Source organism: Protomyctophum bolini (genome assembly GCF_963924005.1).
Source record: "Protomyctophum bolini genome assembly, chromosome: 2".
Taxonomy (NCBI): domain Eukaryota; kingdom Metazoa; phylum Chordata; class Actinopteri; order Myctophiformes; family Myctophidae; genus Protomyctophum; species Protomyctophum bolini.
Window position 1 is genome coordinate 39,621,179 of NC_137863.1, and position 15,243 is coordinate 39,636,421.

The window sequence follows — 15,243 nt, forward strand, 5'->3', positions numbered from 1 at the left end:
TTCTGTCTCTCCTGTAGATATTATACCCATGTACCATAAATTCCTTATCACATGTTTCATCTAAATGTGTCAGATATGGCAAGTATTCTATATCAGGGGTGCCCAAACTTTTTTCACTGAGGGCCACATACAGAAAAATATAGGAAGGGCTGGGCCACTCACTAGAGATGAGATATATCACCTCACCTGTCGTGTATTAAAGCAGGGTTTACTGCACAATGTTGTTGGCATGGCGCTGCGCCATGCTTGAAATAAATCGTGCCATGCCAAGCTGCCCAAAAAAAAGGAAGAAAAAAAAAGAAAAAAGGGGGGCTATTGAATCATGGTGTGTGTGTGATATGAAATGTCCAGTACCTCCCCCAGTGCCACCCCAGTGTCTGCCCAGTGGCTCCCCAGTACCTCCCCAGTACCTCCCCAGTGTCCCCTGAGTGTCTCCCCAGTGTCCCCTGAGTGTCTCCCCAGTGTCCCCTGAGTACCTCCCCAGTGTCCCCTGAGTACCTCCCCAGTGTCCCCCTGAGTACCTCCCCAGTGTCCCCTGAGTGCCTCCCCAGTGTGCCCCTGAGTGCCTCCCCAGTGTCCCCTGAGTACCTCCCCAGTGTCCCCCTGAGTACCTCCCCAGTGTCCCCTGAGTGCCTCCCCAGTGTGCCCCTGAGTGCCTCCCCAGTGGCTGCAGTTTCTCCCCAGTGTTTCCCCAGTGCCTCCCCAGTGTGCCCCCAGTGCCTCCCCATTGTCTCCCCAGTGCCTCCCCAGAGGCTCCCCAGTGCCCCCCCAGTGTGCCCCTGAGTGCCTCCCCAGTGCATATAGATGATTAAACTCATAAGAGCCAATGCAGTGAAGTTACTGACCAAAAGGTTTTAGCTTTCTTTTGTTTGGAGACGGTCCTAACAAGTAGGGTAAAAATGTGGTAATTTATAGTTTGCCCTTCTTTAAATCTGATGTGATTGTATTAAAATAGATTTTTTTCCACATTCAGGAGTGTAGTTTATATGTTTCTACTATGTCTAGAAAGTGTGGTCCTAACGAGGTAAGCAATAACCTGAAAAAAAAGTGTGGTCCTAAGTAGGTAAGTTATACGAGTATGTGTGTGTGTGTGTGTGTGTGTGTGTGTGTGTGTGTGTGTGTGTGTGTGTGTGTGTGTGTGTGTGCGTGCGTGCGTGTGACCCCCAATGCGATCTCATTTAGGTGACTGCTTAGTGTGAATGAACAGCGTGTGTCCTGATGACCCCAATCATCTGCAGGGGTCAATAGGTCGTACTCTAACCAGACAGACATATAGGGACATTTATTTTTCAAAAATTCAAAAAACGATGGGCTATAACCCATCGTTTTTTACATTTTTTTTATTTTTTTTTCAAATCCTCAAAAATGATGAAAAACGGCGTGCTATAGTATGCCGTACGATATGGGCTATAGCCCATGGTCCAAAATGATGAGAAACGAGGATAACTCTAATTGTCGTAGTGGTTAAGATGTTGGCTTTCCACGTGGGAGACCAGGGTTCGATTCCCGGCTGTTACACTATCATACAAAAGAAGACCTCAACAGCGCTAAGAAAGATCTGATTAATATGATGCTGTGTTATTTAAACTTTACTAACTGAAGGCTAATGAACAAAAGATCACTTCAAAATTACCAGGAGACTTTGCCTGAGAGTGTCTGACTGATGGTGCAGTGGTCTAATCATGAGGGTTTCACTACAGACATTCCATGTTCAAGGCCTGTTCCTCCTACAGCTCAATGCTGCAGTAATTTGTACTTTTCAAGGCTTGAATAAAAAATACAAACTCAAAAGCACCAGGAGACATCTGCTGAATGCTCAAAGGTGCCTTGGCTCAATGGTGTGTAGCGCTTGACCCGTTGCCTCTGCTAATCCCGGCTTTCGCCAGTTGAAATGAGGTACAGCAAACCCTATGACTCTTAGGCTGATCTCCCTGGGTGAAAAACTTTATGAGTTTTTTTAAGAAGTAACAAGTAACAGTCAATGTAAAAAATAAATGCTGGATTTGACACTTGCAAGCCTAAATAGCTCAGTTGGGAGAGCGTTAGACTGAAGATCTAAAGGTCCCTGGTTCAATCCTAGGTTTTGGCAGTTGAAATGAGGTACAGACAACCTTATGACATTGTCTCCTCCAATCAAATGGTCGCAGACCCGGACCACTTCCTTGTTTACAACTGGATGAAATACTCTGACCTGTTTTAGATTTCTCATTCTAGATCACTGCTAGATCCGTAACAATCTTCTCTTATGGGGTTCGGGTTAGGGTTAGGGTTAGGGTTAGGTTCAGGTTCCACGGGCTAATACAGTGTAAATTTGGGGGTCCTTGACTAGAAAAGGTTTGGGAACCACTGTTGTAGAGGGACTATAGAATAGATAGATGTTGATAGTATTAAGTTAGTTACTTTGACAGTGTACAAATGGAACCGGTTTTCAGCACATCAAATGAGGTACAGAAAACCGTATGACTCCCAGGCTGATCTCACTGGGGGAAAACTTTATGCGTTTACAGAAGAACAAAAGAAACAAAAAATAAGTGTGAATTGTCTGGAGCCAGTGGCTCAGTGTGTTAGAACCCTGCCACATCATCGGGAGATGGTGAGTTCAAACCCCACTCAAATTTTTACTTTCAAGACCAATTTCAGAAGAACAAAAGAAACAAAAAATAAGTGTGAATTGTCTGGAGCCAGTGGCTCAGTCTGTTAGAATGCTGCCACATGATCATTAGGAGTGACATATTGGGTAAGACTAAGATAACGGTTGTAAAAAGCCCCTTGCTGGGCTTGAACCTAGAACCTTCTGTTTGCGAAGCCTGTGTCTTAACCGCTGCTACAACTTTGCTTATACATTAGAGACAAACCTACAAAGGTACAACCTTGCAAAGATGCAAAATGAAAAAAGAATAACTAAAGGCCCTGCTCTTTGTAATACACATACAAACTTGGAAAAACATCCTTGATGTAAGAGTGAGCTAAATATTGTATAAATGTCCGTACTAGTAGGCCTACTTGTGTGCAACAAGCAAGTAGGCACTCGATAGGGTGCAGTTCTAGTTTATTTTGCCATAACACCCACATTTTACTGTGTCGAAAGTGTGCATTGTTTTTTAACCTCCTAAAGAACCTCTATATTCTGAAAGGTGGGTTAAGTCAGACATTCTCAACTGCATCAAGTTCGAACCTGCTGAAGATTTAAAGGTCGGTCCCTGTTTCAATCCTGGATTTAGGCAGTTCAAATGAGGTACAGAAAACCCTTCGACTATTTGGCTGATCTCACGGAGTGAAAAACTTTATGAGTTTACAGAAGAACAAAAGAAACAAAAAATTAGTGTGAATTGTCTGGAGCCAGTGGCTCAGTGTGTTAGAATGCTGCCACATGATCGGGAGATGGTGGGTTCAAAGCCCACTCAGGTTCAAACAAAAAAATAAAGGGGCCAATCCCACCCCATTCTTTACTGACACTTTGCATTCCACACTAACATCAACTAGCACAGAAAAGCTGTGTTGTAGTAACCAGCAGTTAGCTCAGTGTGATGAGTGGCAGTGCTTGTGATCCACAGGTCCAGGGTTCAAATCCTGGTCAAAACTGTGACACTTTGCTTTACACACTGATTTCCAGAAGGACAACTTTAAAGCAGCCCAGAAATTCACCATGTTTGTGTGCCTCAATGGCCCAGTGGATAAGTCAAATGTATACCAAAAGTATACCTAGTAGAAGTGTGCCGGTTCGAACCTGACTCATATCTTTACGTTCAAGACCGATTTCAGAAGAAGAAAACAAACAAAAAAGCTTTGTATTAGTATCCAGCAGTTAGCTCACTGTGATGAGAGGCTGTCATTGAGAGCCACAGGTCCAGGGTTCAAATCCTGGTCAAAACTGTGACACTTTGCTTTACACACTGATTTCCAGAAGGACAACTTTAAAGCAGCCCAGAAATTCACCATGTTTGTGTGCCTCAATGGCCCAGTGGATAAGTCAAATGTATACCAAAAGTATACCTAGTAGAAGTGTGCCGGTTCGAACCTGACTCATATCTTTACGTTCAAGACCGATTTCAGAAGAAGAAAACAAACAAAAAAGCTTTGTATTAGTATCCAGCAGTTAGCTCACTGTGATGAGAGGCTGTCATTGAGAGCCACAGGTCCAGGGTTCAAATCCTGGTCAAAACTGTGACACTTTGCTTTACACACTGATTTCCAGAAGGACAACTTTAAAGCAGCCCAGAAATTCACCATGTTTGTGTGCCTCAATGGCCCAGTGGATAAGTCAAATGTATACCAAAAGTATACCTAGTAGAAGTGTGCCGGTTCGAACCTGACTCATATCTTTACGTTCAAGACCGATTTCAGAAGAAGAAAACAAACAAAAAAGCTTTGTATTAGTATCCAGCAGTTAGCTCACTGTGATGAGAGGCTGTCATTGAGAGCCACAGGTCCAGGGTTCAAATCCTGGTCAAAACTGTGACACTTTGCTTTACACACTGATTTCCAGAAGGACAACTTTAAAGCAGCCCAGAAATTCACCATGTTTGTGTGCCTCAATGGCCCAATGGATAAGTCAAATGTATACCAAAAGTATACCTAGTAGAAGTGTGCCGGTTCGAACCCGACTCACTCCTAGTAGGCGGTGATGGTTCAAATCACTGACACCTAGAGTTGGAGTGGCCCAGTGGATAAATCAGATGATATCCATAGAATACCTAGTACAAGTATGCTGGTTCAAATCACCAACACCTAGAGTAGGAGGAGAGTAGGGGTCAGGTAGGAGGAGAGTAGGGTTCCGTTAGGAGGAGAGCAGGGTGGTCAGGTAGGAGGAGAGTAGAGGTCAGGCAGGAGGAGAGTATGGGTGAGGTAGGAGGAGAGTAAGGTTCAGGTAGGAGGAGAGCAGGGTGGTCAGGTAGGAGGAGAGTAGGAAGACAGTAGGGGTCAGGTAGGAAGAGAGTAGGGGTCAGGTAGGAAGGGGAGGGGCCAGGCAGGGAGAGAGTAGGAAGGAGAGGGGTCAGGCAGGAGTAGAGTCGGAAGGGGAGGGGTCAGGCAGGAGGATAGTAGGAAGGGGAGGGGCCAGGCAGGAGGAGAGTATGAAGGGGAGGGGCCAGGCAGGGGGATAGTAGGAAGGGGAGGGGCCAGGCATAGGGATAGTAGGAAGGGGAGGGGCCAGGAAGGGGAGGGGCCAGGCAGGGATAGGGGAGGGGCCAGGCATTAGGAGAGTAGGAAGGGGACGGGCCAGGCAGGAGGAGAGTAGGAAGGGGACGGGCCAGGCAGGGGGACAGTAGGAAGGGGAGGGGCCAGGCAGGAGGAGAGTAGGAAGGGGAGGGGCCAGGCAGGAGGAGAGCAGGAAGTGGAGGGGCCAGGCAGGGGGAGAGTAGGAAGTGGAGGGGCCAGGCAGGGGGAGAGTAGGAAGGGGAGGGGCCAGGCAGGGGGAGAGTGGGGAGGACCCAGGCAGGAGTATGGGGAGGGGCCAGGCAGGGGGAGAGTAGGAAGGGGAGGGGCCAGGCAGGGGGAGAGTAGGAAGGGGAGGGGCCAGGCAGGGGGAGAGTAGGAAGGGGAGGGGCCAGGCAGGGGGAGAGTAGGAAGGGGAGGGGCCAGGCAGGGGGAGAGAAGCCAAAGGGGGTCTTCCTGATTTTTTTTATAATTTTCAAATTTCAAGTAGTAGTAGTAGTAGTAGTAGTAGTAGTAGTAGTAGTAGTAGTAGTAGTACTAATACTACTACTACTACTACTACTACTACTACTACTTGAAATTTGAAAATTATAAAAAAAATCAGGAAGACCCCCTTTGGCTTCTCTCCCCCTGCCTGGCCCCTCCCCTTCCTACTCTCCCCCTGCCTGGCCCATCCCCTTCCTACTCTCCCCCTGCCTGGCCCCTCCCCTTCCTACTCTCCCCTGCCTGGCCCCTCCCCTTCCTACTCTCCCCCTGCCTGGACCCTCCCCATACTCCTGCCTGGGTGCTCCCCACTCTCCCCCTGCCTGGCCCCTCCCCTTCCTACTCTCCCCCTGCCTGGCCCCTCCCCTTCCTACTCTCCCCCTGCCTGGCCCCTCCCCTTCCTACTCTCCCCCTGCCTGGCCCCTCCACTTCCTACTCTCCCCCTGCCTGGCCCCTCCACTTCCTACTCTCCCCCTGCCTGGCCCCTCACCTTCCTACTCTCCCCCTGCCTGGCCCATCCCCTTCCTACTCTCCCCCTGCCTGGCCCATCCCCTTCCTACTCTCCCCCTGCCTGGCCCCTCCCCTTCCTACTCTCCCCCTGCCTGGCCCCTCCCCTTCCTACTCTCCCCCTGCCTGGCCCCTCCCCTTCCTACTCTCCCCCTGCCTGGCCCCTCCCCATACTCCTGCCTGGGTCCTCCCCACTCTCCCCCTGCCTGGCCCCCTCCCCTTCCTACTCTCCCCCTGCCTGGCCCCTCCACTTCCTACTCTCCCCCTGCCTGGCCCCTCCACTTCCTGCTCTCCTCCTGCCTGGCCCCTCCCCTTCCTACTCTCCTCCTGCCTGGCCCCTCCCCTTCCTACTGTCCCCCTGCCTGGCCCGTCCCCTTCCTACTCTCCTCCTGCCTGGCCCGTCCCCTTCCTACTCTCCTAATGCCTGGCCCCTCCCCTATCCCTGCCTGGCCCCTCCCCTTACTGGCCCCTCCCCTTCCTACTATCCCTATGCCTGGCCCCTCCCCTTCCTACTATCCCCCTGCCTGGCCCCTCCCCTTCATACTCTCCTCCTGCCTGGCCCCTCCCCTTCCTACTATCCTCCTGCCTGACCCCTCCCCTTCCGACTCTACTCCTGCCTGACCCCTCTCCTTCCTACTCTCTCCCTGCCTGGCCCCTCCCCTTCCTACCTGACCCCTACTCTCTTCCTACCTGACCCCTACTGTCTTCCTACTCTCCTCCTACCTGACCACCCTGCTCTCCTCCTACCTGAACCTTACTCTCCTCCTACCTCAACCATACTCTCCTCCTGCCTGACCTCTACTCTCCTCCTACCTGACCACCCTGCTCTCCTCCTAACGGAACCCTACTCTCCTCCTACCTGACCCCTACTCTCCTCCTACCTGCCCCCTACTCTCCTCCTACTCTAGGTGTTGGTGATTTGAACCAGCATACTTGTACTAGGTATTCTATGGATATCATCTGATTTATCCACTGGGCCACTCCAACTCTAGGTGTCAGTGATTTGAACCATCACCGCCTACTAGGAGTGAGTCGGGTTCGAACCGGCACACTTCTACTAGGTATACTTTTGGTATACATTTGACTTATCCATTGGGCCATTGAGGCACACAAACATGGTGAATTTCTGGGCTGCTTTAAAGTTGTCCTTCTGGAAATCAGTGTGTAAAGCAAAGTGTCACAGTTTTGACCAGGATTTGAACCCTGGACCTGTGGCTCTCAATGACAGCCTCTCATCACAGTGAGCTAACTTCTGGATACTAATACAAAGCTTTTTTGTTTGTTTTCTTCTTCTGAAATCGGTCTTGAACGTAAAGATATGAGTCAGGTTCGAACCGGCACACTTCTACTAGGTATACTTTTGGTATACATTTGACTTATCCACTGGGCCATTGAGGCACACAAACATGGTGAATTTCTGGGCTGCTTTAAAGTTGTCCTTCTGGAAATCAGTGTGTAAAGCAAAGTGTCACAGTTTTGACCAGGATTTGAACCCTGGACCTGTGGCTCTCAATGACAGCCTCTCATCACAGTGAGCTAACTGCTGGATACTAATACAAAGCTTTTTTGTTTGTTTTCTTCTTCTGAAATCGGTCTTGAACGTAAAGATATGAGTCAGGTTCGAACCGGCACACTTCTACTAGGTATACTTTTGGTATACATTTGACTTATCCACTGGGCCATTGAGGCACACAAACATGGTGAATTTCTGGGCTGCTTTAAAGTTGTCCTTCTGGAAATCAGTGTGTAAAGCAAAGTGTCACAGTTTTGACCAGGATTTGAACCCTGGACCTGTGGCTCTCAATGACAGCCTCTCATCACAGTGAGCTAACTGCTGGATACTAATACAAAGCTTTTTTGTTTGTTTTCTTCTTCTGAAATCGGTCTTGAACGTAAAGATATGAGTCAGGTTCGAACCGGCACACTTCTACTAGGTATACTTTTGGTATACATTTGACTTATCCACTGGGCCATTGAGGCACACAAACATGGTGAATTTCTGGGCTGCTTTAAAGTTGTCCTTCTGGAAATCAGTGTGTAAAGCAAAGTGTCACAGTTTTGACCAGGATTTGAACCCTGGACCTGTGGCTCTCAATGACAGCCTCTCATCACAGTGAGCTAACTGCTGGATACTAATACAAAGCTTTTTTGTTTGTTTTCTTCTTCTGAAATCGGTCTTGAACGTAAAGATATGAGTCAGGTTCGAACCGGCACACTTCTACTAGGTATACTTTTGGTATACATTTGACTTATCCACTGGGCCATTGAGGCACACAAACATGGTGAATTTCTGGGCTGCTTTAAAGTTGTCCTTCTGGAAATCAGTGTGTAAAGCAAAGTGTCACAGTTTTGACCAGGATTTGAACCCTGGACCTGTGGCTCTCAATGACAGCCTCTCATCACAGTGAGCTAACTGCTGGATACTAATACAAAGCTTTTTTGTTTGTTTTCTTCTTCTGAAATCGGTCTTGAACGTAAAGATATGAGTCAGGTTCGAACCGGCACACTTCTACTAGGTATACTTTTGGTATACATTTGACTTATCCACTGGGCCATTGAGGCACACAAACATGGTGAATTTCTGGGCTGCTTTAAAGTTGTCCTTCTGGAAATCATTGTGTAAAGCAAAGTGTCACAGTTTTGACCTGGATTTGAACCCTGGACCTGTGGATCACAAGCACTGCCACTCATCACACTGAGCTAACTGCTGGATACTACTACAAAGCTTTTTTGTTTGTTTTCTTCTTCTGAAATCGGTCTTGAACGTAAAGATATGAGTCAGGTTCGAACCGGCACACTTCTACTAGGTATACTTTTGGTATACATTTGACTTATCCACTGGGCCATTGAGGCACACAAACATGGTGAATTTCTGGGCTGCTTTAAAGTTGTCCTTCTGGAAATCAGTGTGTAAAGCAAAGTGTCACAGTTTTGACCAGGATTTGAACCCTGGACCTGTGGCTCTCAATGACAGCCTCTCATCACAGTGAGCTAACTGCTGGATACTAATACAAAGCTTTTTTGTTTGTTTTCTTCTTCTGAAATCGGTCTTGAACGTAAAGATATGAGTCAGGTTCGAACCGGCACACTTCTACTAGGTATACTTTTGGTATACATTTGACTTATCCACTGGGCCATTGAGGCACACAAACATGGTGAATTTCTGGGCTGCTTTAAAGTTGTCCTTCTGGAAATCAGTGTGTAAAGCAAAGTGTCACAGTTTTGACCAGGATTTGAACACTGGACCTGTGGATCACAAGCACTGCCACTCATCACACTGAGCTAACTGCTGGTTACTACAACACAGCTTTTCTGTGCTAGTTGATGTTAGTGTGGAATGCAAAGTGTCAGTAAAGAATGGGGTGGGATTGGCCCCTTTATTTTTTTGTTTGAACCTGAGTGGGCTTTGAACCCACCATCTCCCGATCATGTGGCAGCATTCTAACACACTGAGCCACTGGCTCCAGACAATTCACACTTATTTTTTGTTTCTTTTGTTCTTCTGTAAACTCATAAAGTTTTTCACTCCGTGAGATCAGCCAAAGAGTCGAAGGGTTTTCTGTACCTCATTTGAACTGCCTAAATCCAGGATTGAAACAGGGACCGACCTTTAAATCTTCAGCAGGTTCGAACTTGATGCAGTTGAAAATGTCTGACTTAACCCACCTTTCAGAATATAGAGGTTCTTTAGGAGGTTAAAAAACAATGCACACTTTCGACACAGTAAAATGTGGGTGTTATGGCAAAATAAACTAGAACTGCACCCTATCGAGTGCCTACTTGCTTGTTGCACACAAGTAGGCCTACTAGTACGGACATTTATACAATATTTAGCTCACTCTTACATCAAGGATGTTTTTCCAAGTTTGTATGTGTATTACAAAGAGCAGGGCCTTTAGTTATTCTTTTTTCATTTTGCATCTTTGCAAGGTTGTACCTTTGTAGGTTTGTCTCTAATGTATAAGCAAAGTTGTAGCAGCGGTTAAGACACAGGCTTCGCAAACAGAAGGTTCTAGGTTCAAGCCCAGCAAGGGGCTTTTTACAACCGTTATCTTAGTCTTACCCAATATGTCACTCCTAATGAAGAGTGTGATTTGTTTTATTTATTTTTTAGTTATCCTCGTTTCTCATCATTTTGGACCATGGGCTATAGCCCATATCGTACGGCATACTATAGCACGCCGTTTTTCATCATTTTTGAGGATTTGAAAAAAATGAAAATATAAAAAAACGATGGGTTATAGCCCATGTTTTTTGAAATTTTGAAAAAAAAAGTTAGCCTCGTTTCTCATCATTTTGGACCATGGGCTATAGCCCATATCGTACGGCATACTATAGCACGCCGCTTTTCATCATTTTTGAGGATTTGAAAAAAATGAAAAAATAAAAACGATGGGTTATATCCCATGTTTTTTGAAATTTTGAAAAAAAGAGTTAGCCTCGTTTCTCATCATTTTGGACCATGGGCTATAGCCCATATCGTATTATAGATTAGTTTCAGGTGGGGTAATCTAAACACAGCATCTTAACACTGGTTGTCAAGCTATTTAGTATTTTTTGCAGTTTCCCTGCTTGAAAGGGATGGCACAGACCATATGGAGATTGTTACTGGGTTTCACTCATACAATGACCACACAGTTTCCTTCTTTTTACTCTTCTTTACTTTGTAGTTGAGTACAGTTGTACAGGTATTGTGTAAGTCAGTTAGTGGGTAAGTCAGGTAAGGTGAAAAACCTTAAAGGGAAAATAAAAAAGAACTAATGTAAGTATAATGCACATTCAATCAATACACATACTTTACATGTTCTAAACACCTAAATATCATTTTTACTTAAGTGTCTCTTAATCAACTCATTTCTAAATCAATTCATTTTTTGCTCAATTCGTTTCTAAACAGTTTTTAAACATAATAAACTCATGAAATGTAAATTAAATAAACTGAATTAATTAGCATCATTGAAACGTTTTTATCAATCAATAATCAATTCAAATGTATTTTAAATCAAATGATCATGTTCATTGTTCATGTCCAATTGGCCATCATGTTTCCTTTAACTTCAACTCAAGTCATCATAAACAACAACAAACAATAACAAGTGTCCATGAACTGGCATGCAACTGGCATGATCTGTCACAGATATACAGTTCTCTCACCGGCTGTCTCTCCAGCATTTATATGGCTGCGCCGTTCTGCTCTGCTGTTTGTGTGTGTTGCTCCTGTTTGGATGCACACTGCTGTTTCTCATGGAGGTTTGGGTGTTTCCTGTGTTTGGCCAACGCCCTACTCTCAGGTGCAGTGAATGCACTGATACTGATTAGTGAGGCAATTGGGGAGTGAGTGAGTGAGTGACAATCAGCAGAGTGTCAGTGGCAATGATTGTCAGTCCAGATTTAACCCTTTGCTCTCCATTTCTCCAAGTTGACTTCACACTGGTGAAATAGTGAATTTCATATTTAATGTGAACATACAACAGGACTAAGGTTAGCAGGTTACAGCGCTGTAGGGCTTCGAACCCTATATCCAGGCAGAAGCTTGGATAGTACACTACCAGCGCTTTCTTTTGCTTTGCAACACCATGGTCCAAATTCACAACGGCGTTTACGATGATAACATGACGTGACGTGCTAGCGGAATTTACGTGGATTTCCCACATTTTAATTTGGAATTCAAGGAAATGGCCGTGAACTTGACGCTCACGTAGGTTGGTCGGAAACTCCGTCAAATCCTCTTTAGGTGGCGTAGACATTTGCGGAGGCATACACTTGCGTATAGATTTATTCAGAAGGCTTTAGTCTTCATGCTGAATCAATAAATTGTTCCCAAATCTCAGATAAAATATGTAGGCATGTGTCCCCAACATATTGGTCGATCAGCACATAAAGAAATTATAGCCTATATAATAAATGATGAGAAACGAGGATAACTTTTTTTTTCAAAATTTCAAAAAACATGGGCTATAACCCATCGTTTTTTTCATTTTTTTCATTTTTGTCAAATCATCAAAAATGATGAAAAACGGCGCGCTATAGTATGCCGTACGATATGGGCTATAGCCCATGGTCCAAAATGAAGAGAAACGAGGCTAACTTTTTTTTTCAAAATTTCAAAAAACATGGGCTATAACCCATCGTTTTTTTCATTTTTGTCAAATCATCAAAAATGATGAAAAACAGCGCGCTATAGTATGCCGTACGATATGGGCTATAGCCCATGGTCCAAAATGATGAGAAACGAGGCTAACTTTTTTTTTCAAAATTTCAAAAAACATGGGCTATAACCCATCGTTTTTTTCATTTTTTCATTTTTGTCAAATCATCAAAAATGATGAAAAACGGCGCGCTATAGTATGCCGTACGATATGGGCTATAGCCCATGGTCCAAAATGATGAGAAACGAGGCTAACTTTTTTTTTTCAAAATTTCAAAAAACATGGGTTATAGCCCATCGTTTTTTGAAATTTTGAAAAAAAAAGTTTGCCTTGTTTCTCATCATTTTGGACCATGGGCTATAGCACGCCGTTTTTCATCATTTTGGAGGATTTGAAAAAAAAAAAATTCAAAAAACGATGTCCTATAACCAATCGTTTTTTCCTTAATTCAATTTAGCAATTTTCAAAAAAAATCAAAAAATAATGGGCTATAACCCATTATTTTTTCCGCAATTTCCGCAATTTCGCAATTTTTCAAAAAAATTCAAAATTCAAAATTCAGAAAATGATCAGCTATAAACTACAAAACATTTCAAAGTACAAACTTCCAGCATGGTCCAAAATGATGAGAATCGAGGCTAACTAAATAACTCAGAAACTACTCAGAAAGCACTATATTTCATGTCATAGTTTTAGAAATATAGCAAAGTGTCACAGAGCCACATGACTAATGTGGGATTCGAACCCTGGACCTGTGGATCACAAGTACAGCTACTCATCACACTGAGCTAACTGCTGGTTACTACAACACAGCTTTTCTGTGCTAGTTGATGTTAGTGTGGAATGCAAAGTGTCAGTAAAGAATGGGGTGGGATTGGCCCCTTTATTTTTTTGTTTGAACCTGAGTGGGCTTTGAAGCCACCATCTCCCGATCATGTGGCAGCATTCTAACACACTGAGCCACTGGCTCCAGACAATTCACACTTATTTTTTGTTTCTTTTGTTCTTCTGAAATTGGTCTTGAAAGTAAAAATTTGAGTGGGGTTTGAACTCACCATCTCCCGATGATGTGGCAGGGTTTTAACACACTGAGCCACTGGCTCCAGACAATTCACACTTATTTTTTGTTTCTTTTGTTCTTCTTTAATACTATCAACATCTATCTATTCTATAGTCCCTCTACAACAGTGGTTCCCAAACCTTTTCTAGTCAAGGACCCCCAAATTTACACATTATTAGCCCGTGGAACCTGAACCTAACCCTAACCCTAACCCTAACCCTAACCTGAACTCCATAAGTGACATCGTTTTTTGAAATAAAAAAATATCCTCGTTTTTCATAATTTTGGACCATGGGCTATAGCCCATATCGTACGCGTACGGCATACTATAGCACACCGTTTGTCATCATTTTTGAGGATTTGATTTTTTTATCCGCGTTTTTCATCATTTTGGACCATGGACTTCTCCTTGCACCAGCCATCCAAATACACTTTCCAGTGCAACTATAGTCCTTCATTCAGTCTCCATTTTTCCTGTGACCATTTTCCAATATTGGTCTCCGCCAATAGGACTCCTAATTCCACTGCATCCATCCCTATGATATAGGATATCCGTGGATATGCACGGCTTGGGATACACTGCCATGTCTTCCTTCTCAGAATGCATTTCTTTCATGTGGCTTCCAAGGGATTCAATTTCCCAAAAGTTGTAACTGATCTCTGTGAGTTTATAACAATCAGAAGTTATAGTATAACTCAAACAATACAATTTTATGGTTCTGAATCAGAACCATAAAATTGTATTGTTTGAGTTATACTAAAGATTGCCAGCAGAGGGATACAAATGGATTCACTGCCTTGCAATCTGTGTATATTCTCGAAACAAGCACAATTACCTGAGAAATTTAAGGGATTACGTTTTCTTAGCCAATCTCAACATTGACGTCTTGACCCTATAATAATTTGAGAAACTTAATTTTGAATAGAACCTCACCAGTGGAGACACTGCAAGTAAAAAAAATGCCGGTAGGCCTATGTCTTTAAGCTCATCAGTCACTTTCCTCTATTTCAACGTGGGTGAAATGTAATGTGTAATAAAGTCTAATAATTCATGACACATTCATTCCATTTTATTCTCTTATAAAGCCGAAGCTCTCGAATATATCTAGGTCAAGAACATGTTTAAGAGTTCACTGTGTGATTTCAGCCACAAAACGCTAGAGGGCGGTGTTGGATTTTGATGCAGCTGATGTTTCAGTGATCTACCCTGGCCTGCAGTAACATTTGGAGGAACCCTGTATAGTGTCTGAGCTCCTATGCTATGCAGCTACAAACTAACTGATTTAAGAGGCCGCAGCTTCAGGTCCTCTTACGGCACCTCACTTACGGCTCCCCTGCCTGGGAGCCTTTCTTTGTGGTGGTAAACACAAACTACTGTAGTAGTAAACAAATTATTTAGCCCCTCTGCAGGGCCACACTCATAGTTTACAGTTACAAAATGTTTTCCTCTGATTCCCGTGCATCACTGAGTTCCATAAACATGCCCTCATAGGCCTGCTGATGACCTGAACACTGAACACTGAACACTTTTCTGCCTTGTTTTGTTTACACATAGGCTAACTACCTGAGGTCACAATGTAAAAGTCATGGATGATTTAAAATTGGGCTGTACATTCTCCACAGTAAATTTCTGACCGAGTGTCCCCTGGCTGGGATGTGTCAACGTTATTGTCTTAGGCAAAAATGGACCGTTACTGGCAAAGCTATAAAAAATCCCATACAAAGACATATAATCAGTTGGCAGTGCACTGATATTGCACAGTAAATGTTTCAGCTTGTTTCTGGTTCATGCTTTGTTTTCCTTGCAGCTCTCATGTCTGCTGTCAATTTCCAAACCCTCACCAGAACACAAAATACTAGCATACTAAATTCCTTTCATCTGTTTGACTA